Source organism: Antechinus flavipes, chromosome 2 (assembly GCF_016432865.1).
Source record: "Antechinus flavipes isolate AdamAnt ecotype Samford, QLD, Australia chromosome 2, AdamAnt_v2, whole genome shotgun sequence".
NCBI lineage: Eukaryota > Metazoa > Chordata > Mammalia > Dasyuromorphia > Dasyuridae > Antechinus > Antechinus flavipes.
Genome location: NC_067399.1, coordinates 507,527,749 through 507,547,265, shown reverse-complemented (window position 1 = coordinate 507,547,265; position 19,517 = coordinate 507,527,749). Strand labels below are relative to the sequence as shown.

Here is a 19,517-nt window from a genome sequence, read left to right as displayed (position 1 = left end):
ACTTACATATATGCATATTTACATATATATAAATTATATTTTCTTCATTCTTCCTAAAATTTGTAGCCTATCCAACAATGCATTTTATAGGCCTGCAATACTCCTTGCCTGCTGTTTAGTGGATAGCCTCATCTCTCAGAAATTTGAGGAGTTTACCTTGAGATGTGTTTTAGTAATCTTCCCATGAGATCAACAACTCTTCTAAGATCCATCATAAAAAGAAGTACTGTTTAAGCTTACCTTTATTGGACAGGTAGAAAAAATCTCTGATGGAATCATTAATAAAGTGAAGGCTTCAAGATGTCCTGTGACATTGTGGTAGATAGGAAAGCACATTCTGCTTACAATCAGGAGACCAAGATCTGAGCTTTGATATCTGATATCCTTGCTATATGACTTCAGGTGAGACACAATCTCTATAGGCCTTTTTCCTGAATCTGTGTGTATTCATAAATACATATCTCTACATATGTATATATAATTATATTTCAATATAATTGGTTACCTTTGTAATCCTATGTATTTTATGCATTTAAAAACATTATTCTGAGAAGGAATCCATAGCCTTCACCAGAATGCCAAAGGGAGTCCATAGCACAGAAACATACCTGTCCTCAAGCCCCCGGAACGTAGATAAGTGAGCATTAGAGAAAAGTCACAGTACATTCTGCGGGAGTTTCACTAGGGAAACAAATTGGTTTGCCATTTAAAAATAGCATGATTATCCTGAAACTAGACACAACCTAGTGTTTTCAATTTAAGAGGTCTTTGCTAGGGGAAGGAATATATAAAGTATATGAACAAACTAGGATCCTGCTGTAATATGTCACATTTAGCCTATCTGACTACATTTCCTCAGCACTCTTCCCCAAGCACATCATATTTACCTTGCCTGTTTGACACATATTGGGGTATTTAATCAATACCTGAAGATTGATTGGTTTATCCACACACTATTTGCCCTTCAAGACTCAGCTTCCTGTTTGAAGCCTTCCCCTGCTTCATTCATTCAATATTCATTCATTCAATATTAGTTGAATATTGCATTATTCATTTCTTTAATCTGTTATGGGCCAGAATGCTGAACTTAAAACAAGGATTCTTACAGGATGCTAAGTCAGTGGAATTGATAAAGACAATGGTTATCTCGTTGAGCATGGTGCTTAATAATTCTGTAAGTTCAGTATGATTGGTTTAATCTTACAACCAGTAATGGTTTCCTAGTGATATAATGATTGGCTTATACTTAGAATAGAGTATATAAGCCAGGGGGCACACAAGAGACAGATTCATTCCATCTTCATCCACCTCAGGGTGGCTGGCCCGGCCTCCGGCACTTCTCCACTGAAACAAGACTCCGGAAGGCCTCTAAGAAAGCTAGCCTAGGCCCCAGGCAAGGAGATAAGATTGTGAGGAAGATAATAAAGGATTTAGACTTTAACCCTTGGCTACTGTTGTGGTCATTACTCAACTGAAATGAAGGCTGGTCCAAAGACCTCCAGAAAACCAAACAAGAACACTATATTAATCTGCTACAGAGCTATCTCTATTGCACAATTCAGCCTCTGAATAGATACTGATTTGTATTGAGCTTTAACTAGTTTGTATGGGTTCCTCTTGTATTCCCAACAAAACAGTAAATGTCTAGAGGGGAGGGGTCACAGTTTCTTTCTTTCTTTTTTAATCTACACTGCCAGTCATTGAATAGGTATCAAGTCAGTTGGACATGGTAATACCCACCCATGATTTCTGACCCAGGGAAGGTCAAGGCTGACAGGATCCCTTGAGCTAGGGAATTCTGAATTGCAGTAGGACTAATACTGGCTGGGATAACACACTGCCAGGAGGGGGCATCACTATGCTGCCTAAGGAGGGATAAAGTGATCCAGGTAGGAAATGGAGCAGGTCAAAACTTCCATGCCAGTCAGCAATGATTGGCTTAGAAAACCAAGAGAGAAACAGAGAAAAACACACAGAAACAGAAACAGAGTAAGAGAAACAAAGACAAGGAGAGAGAGACAGAAACTGAGAGAGACAAAGAGAAACTAGACATAGAAAAAGACAATGAAACAGAAATAGAAAGAAGTAGAGAATATAAGAAAGGAAGAAAGAAAAACACAGAGAGAAACTTTCTTCAAAATGTCCTTAAATCGGATAAAATCTCAGAATCTTCCAAAAAAGCAACCTCCCTCATCTATCTAATGCTTAGACCAGCTCTCCTGGCAGGAAGTCAACAGCTAGAAACCATAAATGAGCAATCTATGAGCACAAATCTAGTCAATACCAGCATCTTGCATGTTTTTCTTGGAAAAAATCCAGGGACCAGGATCTACAAAGGACATTGTAAATATAGCCTTTTGATGAATTTTTCATCAGGGACAAGAAAATCAAATGGGTGAAACATCATTAACTATTTAACCAGCACAAACAAGCCACTTGAAATACATCAAATTTCTACCACAACCACCACCATCCCCTGCCTTACAGAGGAAGTGAAAAGATGGTTCTACAATGTTCTTCTGGGAATGAACAACTGACCAACTTTGCTGGAGAGCAGAGAGCTCAGCAAAAGCTACAGCTACTCTTCTGTATTTCTCAGATGCCAGTGGACTCCACTCATTGATTTGTAGAATGTTTCCTTTGGCCTCTCTTTGTTCTCACCCTAGTGGTCTCTTAGGCTCTATGTCCAGTCTACTTCTTCATTCTTGTTGCCCAGAAGATCTTTCTACTATCTTAATGTATCTCAGTCTCTCCTGATCTTATCTTAAAAAAAAATAATGATATGGTCCTCTACACTTCTACACTTCCCTCCTCCATACTTGCTCTCCCTTTCTCTATCTGTGTATATGTTTATATGTGTGTGTATAGAAGGAAGGGAAATATCCCCTTATGTACCCAAATGCTATATTTCCACACTAGCAATAATTCTTTTGGTCAGGATTACAGGAAAGATTCTAGGATAAAGGATCATGATTATTGACTGTAAACTGGAGTAGACTTGAGAGGTAATCTAATCTTCAGTAGAGGATTTTCCCTTGAATAGTAAGTATGAATTTATCTCTTCATATGTTTGTTCCAATCAACTGAATATAAGCTCCCTGAGGGCAGGCATATGTCTGTTTTGTCTTTGTATTTCAACAAAAGCTTTTGTTCATAGTAGGTACTTCCCATTGGAATTCTAGTGAAAGGTCTCAAATATCCAAATGAATTTGTGATTTAATCAATGTGAATATTTCCTTCATTTTGCAGATCACAACATATGCAGTCACCTATCCCTATCTTACTTTTGACCACGTCTTCTGAAAAGTTCACTCTAAAAGTCCCACACTTTTGCCAATGAGCTGGTAGTCTTCCTCCTGGTCTCTTCCCATTATTATTAGAAAGCTCAGGTTATCTATCATCCTTTGTTCTAGCCCTATAAGTAACCCATCTTCTCTTTCAATCTTACGTTTGCTTAATGATAGCCATGCCCCCCAAAGTTTTTCATTTGTGGTATGTTGCTGCCTGCTTATGGGTCTTTCCCTTGCATCCCAGTATACTCATTTCCAGTTCTCTTGGGGACTGTTATAGACTATGCCTCAGAGCCATATAATAACACTGATAAAATACTGATATTTAAAAGATGTGCCTTTGTTTCAGGAAGAAATTTGAAGTTATTAAAGAACCTCTGCAATTTCCTAAGAGCAATTCAGACTAATCTTCTTTTCTTATTTAATTCCAGGTCCAATTTGTTTTCCTATATGTGCTACCTTTTACTGATACTACTATTAGATAGGCTCTTCAGCTTGTCCTGTCAATTAAATGATATTAAACTGAACATCAGTCAATCTTCATCCATTTGGGTTTGTATGTGTGTATATGCTCGAGTGTGTATGTGTGTGCATGCATGTGTGTATATATATATGTGTGTGTGTGTAGTCACGTTAAAACCTTTTTAAAGCAGTTACAATATTTTTCTGAGTGTTCAATGTAACTTGAATGATATGACCTCTAAATAGGATCATCTAAAGGTGATCATTAATGACTAACTCATCAACTTGAACTCTTTCTTGGATCTCTTTCGTTAGAGTATCGAACATTTGTGGATGAACAGATATCTCCTTCTTTTATACCTTTTCTGCTGTTTATGATCAGAAGATCAATAAAAAAAGTCATCTCTGTTGCAATACCTTTCAATGAATTTTGATTGATTTTAAGGTATAATGAGATTCATTGTTTGGGAATAGCTTTAAGGTAATGTTTTATTCAAACAAATTAAATTCTTTCATAAAAAAAGCAAAAAGAAGCATAATATAATCTTATATTCTGTTGCCAAATTTTGTCATTTTGCCTTCATAACATCCTTAAATGTTCCCTTTTCTTCAGCCTCAGAGCAATCACCCAGGGTCAGTCCCTGATCACAGCTACCTTAAATTATCAAAATAGTTAACAGGTCAGTGAGTGAGCAAGACAGTAACTATGCTAAATGCTCAAGAAACAAAGGAAAGCAAAAGGCACAATTCCTGTCCTCAAAAGGAATAGATTATCATGGAGGGATAATCTGAAAATAGATAAATACATGCAAGACATATGCACACATATGCACACATGTGTATATATGTGTGTGCATATATATATATACATATATATATATTATATATATATATATATACACACACACACACACACTTTGAGAAAGAGAGAGAGAGACAGAGACAGAGAGACAGAGACAGAGACAGAGAGACAGAGAAACAGAGAGAGACAGAGAGAAGGAGAAAGAGAGTAAATGAAAGATATTTTGAAAGAAAAAGCTTCCTATTAAGGATAACGATAGAAGCTAAGCCTTGTGGAATACCAAGAAAACAGAGAGGCAGAGATGAAGAGAGAGCACATTCTAGGCATGGAGAATAGCTTTCTAACTGGTATCCCATTCTCAAGTTTCTCCCCATTCTAATCCATCCATAATCCAGCTGTCAAGGTGATTTTCCATAATGTTGATCTAATCATGTCACCTCCTTTTTCAATGAGTACCAATGACTTTCTATTAAATGCAAGGCTCAAATATAAACTCTTCTTTTTTTGACATTTAAAGCTATCCCTTGTCTTGTCCCTACCTACATCTCCATTACATGTTACACCTTTCCATATGCTACTGCAGTAGATGATTAATGCCCCTTTCATATTACACTCCATGTCTTGCCTCTTTCTCTTTCTACTGGCTGTTCTTCATGCCTGGGATGAGCTCCCTTCTCACTCTGGCATCCTAGCTTCCTTGACTCCCTTCAATATTCAGCTCAAAAGCAATTTCTACAGGACATCACCCCAAGAGAATGAGAGCTTCTTGCGGTCAGGGACTGTTTTTGCCTTTCTTGGTACTACCATTGGTTAATACGGAACCTAGTACAAAATTCCAGTTGTTGTTCTAATGCTGTTGACTGAATGACTAACTGTTTCAAAAGCCTCCCTGCTTCATTAATAGTATCATCAATAAAGGGGAACATGACTTTCATAAAAATTTGGAAGGTCAAAAATAAAAATAAAAAATTCATGATATTTGATGCCAAGGCAATGGAAGTTAGTAAATAGAGCACTAGACTTGAGATTCAAGGAAGACTTGGATTCAAATGTTGTATGTCACATCTAACAGTCAGACCATTCTCTAAGATTGTCTATTCAATGATTTGAGATTTGCCTCTAGGAGAGGGAATTCCTATCTTAATAAAATCCCCAATACTTTAATATCTCTGCATTGATTTTATTCCAGTATCTTGCAGGGAAGACTTTCTGTCCTGAACTCTAGATAAGATTAGTCTAATACATGGTAAGTGCTCAGTAAATTGTTATTGACTGACTGACCAATTTGCAGAGAAGGTGTCAGTGTGAATAGGTAAAGGGACTTTCCTTACCTAGAAGTTCCATGAGCCAATGAATTCATAAATCTAGTACCTACCTATATGTCTTTTTCTTTTTCTTTCCTTTTTTTTCTATCTACTGTTCTTTTTATACCTTGAAGCCTACATTTTTATTGGTACAATCCGCCACTTTGCAAATGGAGTGATTCCTATATTTGATTTAAAATAACAGTGAAACTTCATGGATTTCTGATTTAAATAAGATATATTGAATACCCTCTGGCTTTCTCTCTTATAGGATTTCTATGAGCATAGCAGTATTAATGACTCCTTCCCTGTTCTTCAAGAATCCTTATCACCATTACACTATATCCTAGGTAATACAGTGAATAGAACATTAGAACTCTATTCAGAAATATATGAGTTCAAATCCAGATTGAGGCATTTACTGAGACATAACCAGGATTATTGTGAAAACCAAATGAGATAATAATTATACAGTGTATAGTACAGTTCCTAGTAGGTATATCAATTCTAGCTATTATTATTATGATTATGAGGTGTGAAGGGTGATTAGGCTGCATGGTGTAACCAACAAAGATTGTCTAAGAGAAGTAGGAGTGAAAGATGTCATCAAAGAATTGATTTACAGAAGGACTAGCTAGAGTGATTTTACAGCAAGAATTGAGAGTAACAGGTAAATAACCATCGTGTTTTACTCATAACTTTATGATGTCAGAAAAAAGCAAGCATAGATTCCAACATATTGGGTGGACCCACCATAGTAACCTTCTGGGAGGACGTGGATGAGAACTGCCCAGGAAAGTGTAAAAGTGGATTATATTTAGAGGGAATTCTTGAGCTGATAAGATCACAGATTGCTATTTATGTATTTGACTTCTGATTCCATAAATAGGCATCTAAGCCAGAAATTCATTAAGGTTGAGTTCCTTTAGATGTACTGTGGCTAGTGTCACACTGAACTATGTACATTCTCCCAAAAAAATTCTCAATAAGTAGTACACCAAGCACTGTGCTAGGCATCAAGAATATAAATACAAAGAATAACACAAAACTTACTCTCAAGAAGTTTATATTGCCAAGATCATCTTCTTAAGACACGGATCTGACCATGTCATTCCTTATTCAACAACTGGGATCACAACATAAAAGCTTTTGCAATCCTAAAGCCTTTACAATCTGCCCTGTCCACCTTCCCAGTCTTCTCTTTCATAGTTTAAAATTCTATCTCTGACATGTATGAGAACAAACAAGTCATTCAAGCTCTCTGAGCCTCAGTTTCTCCAACTATCTACCTGTCTGATAGAATATTTGAAAAGGATTGAGATTATGTTAAAAGAGTGAATTGATTAAAAAAAAATGGATCTGACTCCATTGACTTCTGACTGTACTATAGGAATCTATCTAAATATTAAAGTGCTTTGAAAACATTAACATATTCCATAGAAGTCAGTTATTAATCCTACTTCTCCTTAACCCAGTGCCCCTGAGTAATGTGGAAATCACTGTAGACAAGAGTTTCTCCTCTATTTATATGTTATGTAAGGAATAATACCACTGCTTAAATTGTTTGTACAGTATTTTCATAACTGGCATTTATTTTTCCCCATGCAGTTCTGTGAAGTAAAAAGTTTTGATCCCAGTTATATAGATGAGAAAACTGAGGGACATAAAGTTAGGTAATTTGTCTAAGGTCATAAAAGTCAAGCTTGGAATATAGTTTTCTCAATTCTTATTGTATTTTTTTTTTTTAGTCATTAGAATACAGCACATGATTCTCAGCTTCCAAAGCCTCAATTCCTCTGAACTGAGGATGGTGATTTGAGATGTGTTCACTGTAATGAAGCACACAACGCCCTAGACAGGTGACACAAGTCTCACTCACCTATGAAAATGTAAGCATTAGAAGCAGACACACTTAAGGTAGGCTATATACATTAGCATCTTTTACTTAGTCCCCAACTGAGATGAGTCTATAAGAGCATCTCCCCTTTTCTCTCTGGAATGCTGAATCTGTCTCCTACTGCCCAAACAGACAAAGCCTACTTTGGGTTTTATCCATTATGTGAAGTACTCAGTTCCTAAAAGCCTTTAACCAGAGCTCTTAATGGTCATCATAAGCTTGTTTCACTTCACTGAATACCCTCCACTCCCCTCATGCCTAACTCCCCTGTAGTGTATGTTAACTTATCCAGCCCACAGTCTCAGCAAAGTGAGAATTAGACTCTGATTCAAGGGGGTTGAATGTTGTCATTGGCAGTCTATGAGCCTAGGGCATTTTGCTGAGGGAATCAAGTTCTGTCTTTTGGGATAATGAGATTTTATCCAGGCTATGTTTCTATTATGGACTGAGGAAATTGCAAAGTTTTCATTGGAGAGCGTGAGCAACCTTGAGGGACCATGTAGTCTGTGAAAACTTGAAGTAAGACCAAATTACAGAGACCATAACTGCCAAAGCATTCCCTACCTTATATTTCTTTTTGTGGTATTGCTGTGTCTAACCACATACTCAGGTTCTATATTTCCTTTACTATTCCATTTAATTCTGGGTTTCCTCCTTTTGGGCTTAATCTCCTTGAGTCATTGGACTAAAGCCAATTGTGGCACACACTATTTTTAAATCTAGATCTCCCTCTGTCTCCAAATCAAATATCCAAACACAAATAAATTAATTCAAGAAAGTATTGCCTCGGTGCCTATAGACTTAAAAAAAAAAAAAAAAAAAAAAAAAGCAAGAGAGCTTCCTGCTTGTAAAGGGGAAGAAAAAGGCAATTTGGAAAGGCAAACCAAACTTGTTCTAGGGCCAAAGGAGATGTGGCTAGAGGGCACATGGTCCAAGGAGCAAAAACAAGGAGATTTGCCTACCACCTTACTGCTTACACTTCCTGGCAAAGTTTTCTTGCCAATTCGAATTTTCCACTGGTCTGTCAAAGAGTTTGCTTTCTGCAACACCTGCATAAGCGTGCAAACTGACTTGAACTTGACTGGATACTGGGGATTCCAGCCAATTTCACTCATCAGGGCACTATCTGGAGAAATAAAGAGTTTAAAGGTCACATAACATCGCTAAACATATATCAGAAAATATGTATTTTTATGACAACTCACTTGTCTCATGAAAGGGCAGCTCCACAGAAAAGCGGTTTCTAAACATCATAGGATTGTGGCTTTGGAAAGGATTTAGAAAACATTGAGTCCATAACCCTCACTTTACAAATGTAAAAACAGTGGCCTATGGAGAACAGCTTAAGTAAACTAATTTTATTTGTGTATAATATTTTCTCTTTCCCTCCACTCCAACAGCTAAGCAGCAGTTTCAAGTGGAGAACTGCTGTGTTTTTCTGTTTTGTTTAGATTTGGTATGTTTGGATGGATATGTGTGTGTGTATGTGTGTGTATTTGTGTATACACATGTGTATATGTTTATCCCCAGAGCTTAGCATAAAGCCTTAGCCACAGTAGAGTCTTAATAAATGTTTGCTGAATTGAATTGAGAAAAACTAAGAGAAGATACACAATGTAGGGTAAAGTGAGTATTTCAACTTGTTGGGAGCATAGACTCTGTGAAGGGGCTGAAAAAGATAGGTTGAAGACAGACTTAACCATTCTGAACTTTTTTGATATTATAGACCTTTTGGGCAGTCTGGTGACAAGTTTATGGAGTCCAGATAAAGAGCTCCATTTAGGGAGAGTCTTAAATGAAAATTATCATTCATTAAGCAATGAGCAGCCAAAGGAAATGTTTCAGCAGGACAATGAGATGATCAGAGCTGGGCAATGCAGGTTTTTTTTAAGTAGTCTTAGAAATGGATTAAAGGGAGTAAACAGTGATACCACATTAAAAAGGAACACTAATGAACCTTTGAACAGAATTGAGAAAAGAGGCCATATTTGAGGAAATGGCCCAGGGATAAAATTGAAAAGGAAAAAAAAAAAAAAAAAAAAGAATAAAAACTTGAGACCCAGAAAGTTTGAATGACTTTCCTAAAAGCACACAGCATGAAGAAGTTAAGATTAGGGCTTTTCTGGTTACTCATTTTTAAAGTTTTCTTCAAATAAATTATAAACTTAAACATCAACAAATATCGAATTTGTTAAATAGATAACATAAAAAGAAGATTGTATATGAAACCATGAAATTTTTCACATATATCTTAGGTTTTTTTTTTAATGTAAATTAAATTTTACACAGTAATACCAATAGTGCCCTACTTATCTGACTCTATTTCTGAACTTTCTCCTGCTTTCTTTTCTGTATTTTTTTTAACATTTCATCAATAACTTTTTCTTCTTTTGTCCTTTATTTTTGCATTATTATCATTACCTATTTACTTCTTCCTATCTTCAACCATTTGGCTAAATTAAAGTCTCACTTTGTAACACATAATAGTCATACAAAATAAATTTATACCTTGAATCTTCTAAACATATATAACTCATTCTCTAGCTGTAATGCCAGTCAGGGCTTCTGACTTCAAGGAGTTTGGTACTTTTCTAGGCTCTGAGATTGCAGAGTGAAAGACACAAAGAGCTCAATGCCAGCCTAAGGTCTCATTTCCCCCGTGCCCAATAAGTTAGGTAGACTCTAAAGGCTCTTGGATTTCACAGAATTAAGGAATCCTAGAGTCATTCAGCAAAATTTCCATAAACAATGGGACTTCACCTTGAAATATGAAAAGGATTTAAGTGAGTTTATCTTAATGCAAAAAAAAAGAAGCAAAATTACCTCAATAATTCATTCAGCAAAGATAGTTGATATGTGCTACTTATGCCAAAAAGCCCTCATTATCTTGGAAAGATAGGGATTTTTTAATCGCAGAATTCAAAGTTAGAAGGGATCTCAAAAGTCATATACTCTAAGATGGTCATTAGTCCAAGAATCCAAACAAATGGACATTTAACTTCTATTGGAAAGGCTTTTAGTAAGGGGAATCTACTCCCACCTCAATCATTCCCATTTCATTTTTGGACAGCTTTTGTTAATATTAAGTTTTTCCTCACTATGAGCCAAAATCTATCTTTCCACCTATTGTTCCTATTTCTATCCTCTGTGGGTAAAAAAAAGGTAATACTCTCACATATGACAACCCTTGGAATACTTGACAATAGCTAAAATGTTCCCTGTAAGTCATTCTTTTTTTTCCTCCAAGCTCAGCAACCTAATTAGGTTTTCTTATGTGAAATGGTCCCCACCCCAGATCATTTATTCATACCAATTACTTTTCTTTGCTAAACTCTAGCTTGTCAGTATCTTTCTTAAAATATAGCACCCAAAGTTGAATCTGATGATTATTACATGTGTGACCTTAGGCAAGGCATTTAACATTCCTGGGCCTTGGTTTCCATGTCTATAAAATGAGTGGATTGTACTATATACCACTGAAGTATCTCCAGATGGAGAAATCTATGATTTCATGCCCACTGTCTCTGGTTTGGGGTTTTTCTTTTTCACCCAGTACATGCAGTTTAATTTATATTAACTTAAATATGCCCATGAAAACAACATCTAGCTTTGATGTTTGTAAAACACATTCCATATGCTAACTCATTTAACCTTCATTTAGTCTTCAAAACAACCTTGTGAGGTAGGTACTATTTACAGATGAGACTGTATCCCCATAAGGAAAAGAGAGATTAAATTACAACTCTAGTAAGGATCTAAGACAGTATTTGAACTCAGGTCTTCCTGACTCTATAATCTTCTTTCTATCCACTATACCACCTCGCTGCCTTTGATAGGACTCTCTAGGTAGAGAGAACAGAAGAGACATAGTTTTTGTCAGCAGAGGGAGAGAAAACGGATGTACTGAAACATATTTTTAACAACAGAAGTTAGAAATAACTACTCAGATTATGGCATTTTAAGTTCTAACTCAAATGTCTCTATCTGAAGAAAGTCTTCCCTTATCTCCCTTCCTGACCCGTGGACCTCATATATCATTTTATTTACATTTTTGTAACACACTTACCATGTCATGCATTATAGTGAGCTAATTATATGCTCCCCTCAAATTGAATCAAAGATTATATTTTATTTAAACTTGTTCACATCCCTTTGCAACTGGGACAAGATGCTGTACACAGTAGTGATTTAATGATTGTTGAATTGAAGGTAGTACAATTAAACATCAGAGTATATAGATCAAGATTAGGTGCAAAAACCACTTGCTGAAAGAGGTTCCATTATTTGTAATGGAAACAGACAAAGCTTGCTACAAACTAATATACCATATTTTGGTAAGTTATAATGCTACATTTTTGCATATGGATATGTATACATATATATTATAGACATATATGTACATGTGTATTTCCTGCAAGTTATATTGTATTCACCAATCTTCCCTTTCACATATAGAAATGAGAACTTGCTTCAAGTGATTAACATCACAGTGGCAATGAAAAATACCTATAAAAGATCCAAAGATACAATGGTAAGCAGTTTCTCACACACACATACACACACACACACACACACACACACACACACACACAAACAAACAATAGCATATATTAATATAAAGCTTAAAGGATCACAAAATAATCACATTATCTCATCTGAGTTGCACAACTTTCTGGGTTGGATAATACAATTGCCCTCATTTAACAGATGAGGAAACTGAGCCTAAGAGAAAAGAAGGGACTTGTTTGGGGTCATGTAACTAGTAAATGGCAAAGCCAAAATTCAAATCCTGAATGTCTGAATACATGTTTACTGTGTTTGTAGAACTCCTTGAGATAATACAATAAAAACAAAAAAAAATACAATAACAAAAAAATGGATTTGTAACCAAAAGACTTATATTTGAAAAACAATTTCACGATTCCAGTCTTGTCTTGTGATATAGTTTAAGTCACAATCTCTCTAGGCTATGATATCCCCATCTGCAAAGTGAGATGATTATAGAAGATGATCTCTAAGGTCCCTTCCATCTATACTATAACTATAACTATAACTTCTATGACTACACAGGGGGTATGCACTGGTAAATGGTTTTCAACAGCTCTCTTGAAAAACAAATGCATGTATGACACACTTTTAAATTAAATTCATATCATTAACATTTTCTCCTTTACCTTCTTAAGTCTGGACAATGAACAAAACAATAAATCAAGTCCTGATTTGTAGCATTTGCCAATTTCCAAAGTGTAAATGCTCATACTGTAAATTTAATAATTGGTTGTCCTGAGTTGGTACAAGCTGATTCAAGCACATCTCTGCATATCTATACTGAGCATAACTCAAATCAGAACCTGAAACAAAATTTTACACACTCACATAGCCAGGCAACATGCTATAGGGGAAGGAGGACTGATTTAGGAATCAAGATTCCTGGGTTCTAATCATACCTGAGTAATCTTGAGAAAGTCATTACCCATTAAGCTGATTCAACTAAAATAATGAGAGAATGAGATGGCACTAAATATATACATGTATGTATATATGTATGTATGTATGCATCTATCTATCCATTCATCCATCTATGAATCTATTTAAATTACCAAGAATGCTTCTGGCCACTAATTACCTTCTAAGTGTTAGATTCTTCTACCACACTCTATGGTTAGCCATACAAAAAAAAAATGCAAATATGTGTGTGTATGTTAACAAAGATAAAAAGAGAATTCGGAAAGAATTTGAGTTTAGTTTATTGAGTTTATTTAGATGTTTTGTTAGTAAAATTGTATCTTAAAAAAAGTGTCTTACATCTAGTTTCTATGGTTCTCTGAAGGAAATGGTAAATGGACAGTTAGAGAGAGACTAACCAAGGAAGTTTTCCCAGAGGAGAAAGGAACTTCAGCTGATATTTAAATGATGGATAAGATTTTATTTAGCAAAGGGAAAGAAGGATATTTGAATATATATGAGAGGGATAAAGCCAATATCTACTCTTATTTCACCTGAGCACTTCAGACAACTGAATCTCATCCATTTTTGCATCAGCAAAATGTGATTCAGAACAGAAGAAAAATAAGGTTTGAGAGTTCACTTAGATTCAAAACACAGTTCTAACAGAACCCTTCATGAGAAGTCTCACAGTTGAGAACAGATTATGATCTAATGATCTGGGTTTTAAAAATGAATTAGGAAATTCTTTACTTCTAAAACTCAACATTTTACGTGGCAAGATTCAGAACAGTTGCCTAGAGCTGTCTGCTTCTATAGGTACATATCTAAGAGGCTAACCCAGAGAAGGGAGAATTGACGAAAACTTAGAAAACCAGAACTTGGATCAAATTCCTACAATTACCTATTTTATTTCACACCAAGGGACTGTCTCAGTGCCCAGAAAGCTGATCTAAATACCTTGTCAAAACTCAGCTTTTCCTTTTAAGTCTATCTTGTCAATTTGATGAATATGATATAGAATCTCATGGATGCTTTAATTTGCCTTTCTCTGATTACTAGTGATCTAGAGGGTTTTTATATGGTTTCATCATATGCTTTCTTCTTTTGAAAACTGTTCATGTTCTTTGACTTTATCACTTGGGGAATGTATCATCCACAAGAAACAATAAAATGTCAGAAAAACATGAGAAGATTTATATGAATTTTTGCAGAATGAAATGAGTTGAATCTGGAAAACAGTAAGTACAATAACAATAGGATAGTAAAGATAAATAACTTTAAGAGACTTAAAAATTCTAAGCAATGCAATAACAAACTGCAATTCCAGAGAACTCATGATGAACAATCTACTTATCTCCAAGATGTGGAATGAGACATATTTTTTTTTAGAAAGGCCAGTGTTAGGACAGGAAAAGATAATGGATGTAGGAATGGGATATAGGGGATGTGGAAAACTGGAACACTAATACATTGTTGGTAGAGATGTAAAATAATTCAACCATTCTGGAGAGAATCTAGACCTATGGCCACAGGACCATCAAAATATGTGCATACCCTTTGACCTAGTAGTACCATAAAGGAAAATCATAAAGGAGAGAAAAGAATCAACTTGTACAAAAATGTTTGTAGCTGCTCTTTTGGGTTAAAAAGAATTGAAAAATGAGTAGATGCTCTTAATTAGGGAATGGCTGAATAAGTTGTGGTATATGAAGGTAATGGAATATTATTGTTCTATAAAAAATGACAACCAAGCTGATTTTAGAAAGGCCTGGAAAACTCTACATGAACTGATACTGAGTGAAAGCAGCAGAACCAAGAATATATTGTACATAGTAACAGCAAGAAATATGATGATCAACTATGTAAAACTTGATTCTTCTCAGTAGTTCAGTGACCCAAAGCAGTCCCAATAGATTTTGGCAGAAAATGTCATCTGCATTCAGAAAAAAAATTAAGGGGAATGAATGTAAATCAACACGTGCCATATTTAATTCTTTTTTCTGTTTCTTTTTAATCTCTCCCATGGTTTTTCCATTCAGTCTGATTTTTCTCTCCCAACATGACACATATAGCAATGTGTGTTAAAAATAAATGAAAGAAAGAAAGAAAGAAAGAAAGAAAGAAAGAAAAAAGAAAGAAAGAAAGAAAGAAAGAAAAATCATTATTGGGAATTTATTTTGTTTATGCATATCTTTTACAAAGATTTTTATTTTTTTTCCCAATGGGGATAGAATGAAAAAAGAAAAATAAATGCTAATGAAAAAAATTTAAAGCAATTTTTTTCATTCAGAACATTTCTCTGCTAGTTGCTGTTTGGGGAATTTCACATTAAAAAAAAAAAAAAAAACAGCCGAAGGACAGCATCTTTCCTAAGCTCTCCTTGCCAAAATAAATTAAATGAAAATCTGAACACTTGTTTGGACATTCTTCTTCCCTGATTCACCCCCAAGAGATGGGAAAAAAAGAGAAATGCTTGCCAAAGTTTTGCCAAGTCATTTTATAAGGTTTTCAAAGTACAGGTGGGGTGTGATAATGAGTCTTTCACATATACAGCACCATTAACTCATGTTAAAGTAAATTTGTCATGAGTCCTAAACTAATTCACATGCACAGCATTCCACTTTGTTCTCTGCCTTCATCTCCATTTACTAAAAATCTATAACCTCCATACCCAAACATACAGCAGTTTCACATTCCAGTCAAATTCCCACCAGTGGCCACCAGCCAGTTGATAATTCAGGAATGGTCAGGATCATGTTTCCTCACAGTTCATATGATGCAAGATTACTAAATTTCACACCTACATCACCATCATAGCAAGTAACATGATACATCATAGTAAGTAAGGACTTCATGCCTGGCTGCATCCCAGGGATCAGCACAATTCAAAGATAAGTTACAGAAGACAGAAAAGCAAGCATGGAGGAACTTCAAGATAATCATCAATGCCTGGAAGACAGCTCCCCCCTGCAGAAAGTACAAAATGGTAGGAACACAGCCTCAGTAATATGGTCAAGATAAGAACAAATGAGTTTGCTCGTGTGGCTCTAAACAACCTCAATTTTAATGTGTTTCTTGTATGTTGCACCATCTCACTCTGATATGAAGTTCTTTGTCTTTCATGGGATCACAGATTCAGAAGTAGAAGGAACTTTAAAGGTTACTGAACCCAGTCCCTTCATTTTACAGAAAGGGAAACTGAGGCCCAGAAAGATTAATTGATCTATCCAATGTTACAGTTCATAAGTATCTGAGGTGGGATTTCAACCCAAATGTTCCTAACTCCAATTTCAGCAATATCCAATGCATCAAACTGGCTCTTTGATTATCTATAAATAGTTGCTTTCTTAGCTGACAATGAAATAGAATTATGTTCATAAAGATGAAAATCTGTATCCCTATCTTGTTCACCATAAAGCAGAATTTTCTCAGACTACAATCTTAATTCCTCTAAAAGGTAGACTCTTTTATATTTAATTAAAACCAACAAATATGTGTTAAATATTATGTACAAGGCATTATGCTAGAGGGATACAAAGACAAAAATGATGTAGCCCTAGTCTTCAAAGGACTTACATAATATTGGGAGTAGGAGATGATCAGATAAGTAAATATGAAATAATTCAAAGTGATTTTGATATCACAGCACACTAACAACGTACATTTTAGCATACAAAAATCGTGTTTCTATCTTTGCATTCTTGGCTCCCTTCATAGGATTGCACATCATAGGGATTTAATAAATGCCTATGAAATTGAACGATCTCTTGAGTTACCAAAACATACTTTGCTGGTTCTCATTTGCTCTTATAAGGATTTTAGTAGTCACATAATCCAATCCTTACTTGTATATACACAGGAGCTCATCTTGAAAATGACAGAAGAGAATAAAGCAACTGAATAAACTGCTCCTGTTCTGGGAACATTAGTGCTATAAACAGTTACTTTGTCTTAATGCTAGACTCAAAAACCATCACCATTTCCTCCCCCCACCTTAAGCACCTGGGGTTGGCCACAACTAGGTGACTGTATTTGCAATAATCAGGGATCTCCCAAAACACAAGAGTGAAAGGGCAAAACATGGAAAATGATAGTTCCTTCCAAGATTCTTTCTCCATGATTGTAGAAGCTATGGTTCAGGGTGAAAAAGTCAAATGACCTCCAACCAATATTCTGTACAACTCATTAGGAAGACCCTCTTCCAATTCCTTCCTCAGGGCAAAGTATTTAATATGACAATATACATCCAACTCTGCTAGACTCTTAAAGCATTAAGACAGCCACCTGCATTGGCCCACTGGGGATATCTGGTGTAGACTACAATTTCCCTCTGGATTTTGGCAAAGGGCCTGGGTTACCACCCAAAATCAAGTTTTGAAAAATGGCCCATAGAGTGAACATGTGTTTCATCCATTTGTTTCATCCATTCTTACCTTCTTTCAGAAGACTCTGTGCAAGGAAACAATCTAAAATAGGCCAGACAGTAACACCAGTGTGTAAAGTAACATGTTTTAACCACACAGCAAATAAAAATCACTCTCATTTTGGCTTTGTTTTGATTTTTTGTTTAAAGGGAATCAAAGAAAAAAAATCTGATGAATAAAGTGACTGATGGTCTGGGAATGTTCTAAGGTCAATAAGATAACTGAGAAGACTGGGGGAGGGAGGGAAGAAAAAGAGAAAAAGGACAAAGAAAAGGGAGAGAGAAGGAAGCTACTCCTGTCTGCATTCTCAACATTATTGGGTATCTCATTTGCCTTATGCCTCAGTTAACAAAACATTAAGATAGAGATGGAGCTCAAACTGTTCTGTAAAATGCCTCACGGAGGCATTGTAGATTGAATAACCTACTATCTGCTGAGGGTTTTGAGATCAGGATTAGCAGATGAGTTCTCATTATAGAGTATCTAAATTTTTGAGCTCTACTTGGCTCTTTTTCTCAACCCCCTTTTCCTCATTCTGCCTTCATTCTGCCTGGAGACTACTGCTTGATAGCATAAAAATGTTTGTTGGGAGAAAAGGTTTTTGTAAGCTAAAATGAGGTGGCAATATTAACAATAGAATTGTTATTTAGCACATTACAGTTTATAAAGCACTTTCCTCAAAACACCTCTGAAAGGCAAGTAATAAGATATTATCATCTCCATATCAGAGGATGAGCAAATGGAGGATCAGAGAAGTGATGGGATTTGCCAAAGTCACATTGTTAGTAAATGTTGGAACTACAATGTTTAATATTTGGAATTGTCATAGGTTTTCATGTTAGTGGAAGGAAGGAAACAGCTATATATTTTACAAATATGATCTCATTTGAGGCTTACAACAACCCTGGGAAATATATTATAATTAGCCCTACTTTACAGTTGAGGAAACTAAGGCAAAGATTAATTGGCTTTCCTAGGGTCACATGGCTAGTTAGTATCTGAAGCCAGATTTTTAGTTCTGGTCTTCATGACTGCAAATTCTGTACATCATCCACTGGGTAACCAACTGACTTGGAAAATCAAGGGTCCACAAACTAGACACTTGGTTATTTTTTTCTCCTAGCTATCTGGAAGACCAGATTGTGAGGATATAGAATTCTACAGCTGGACAGAGTAATTGATGACAGAGAAATCTGAAAAACATTCAGGCTGAAATTCTTAGTGAAGGAAAGGATCTTAGAGGCAGTAATGATAATATGTGACATTTCTATACATTTTAAGTTTCAAAGTCCTAAATATATATTATTGTCTCCTTTGACTATAATAACCACTTTATAGTCTTTATGCAATATTCTTATTTTCATTTTACAGATGAAGAAACTGAAGCTTAGAGAAAGGAAATATACATAGTAAGTTGCAAAGTTTCAATTTTTACCTAAATCTTCTGAATATAAATAAGTCTAATGTTCTTTCCACTAGTCTGTTGTTTTTTCTCTGCTTTATCTTTTGTTTCCTTTCATCATCTTTCTAATATCCTCTGTTCATATAGTCTTTATTCCATTTTACTATTGGTTCCAGCTTCAGGAAAAAGAAAGTGTGGCTGTTCTCAGCTAACTCTATCCCCCAATCCCATCCCAGTCCTCTTCAACCTATGGGAGTAACTGTGGGAGTTCCTGAGGACAGACTTTTGGCATTATAAAGATATATTTGGTGGCATGGCATAGTAGTGAAGGGCTCCCTAAAATTCCAGCACCTCCCAAGAACATAGCTTTTACAAAGGCCTTTAGCCAGAGCACCCGCAGCTCAAGTTACTACCAAGAAAAGAAAACTGTCCTAACTAACAAAATTCCCAAATTCGCACCAAGGGTGAACTTTTTCTTCATTTCCCAG

General features: G+C 35.6%; 1 protein-coding gene across 2 annotated transcripts in view; it reads right to left on the bottom strand.

Annotated features, from left to right (window-relative positions):
- Positions 1–19,517, bottom strand: part of COL5A1 (collagen type V alpha 1 chain) — a 292,321-nt gene that overhangs the window by 167,517 nt on the left and 105,287 nt on the right. The gene's annotated exons all lie outside the window — the stretch shown is intronic.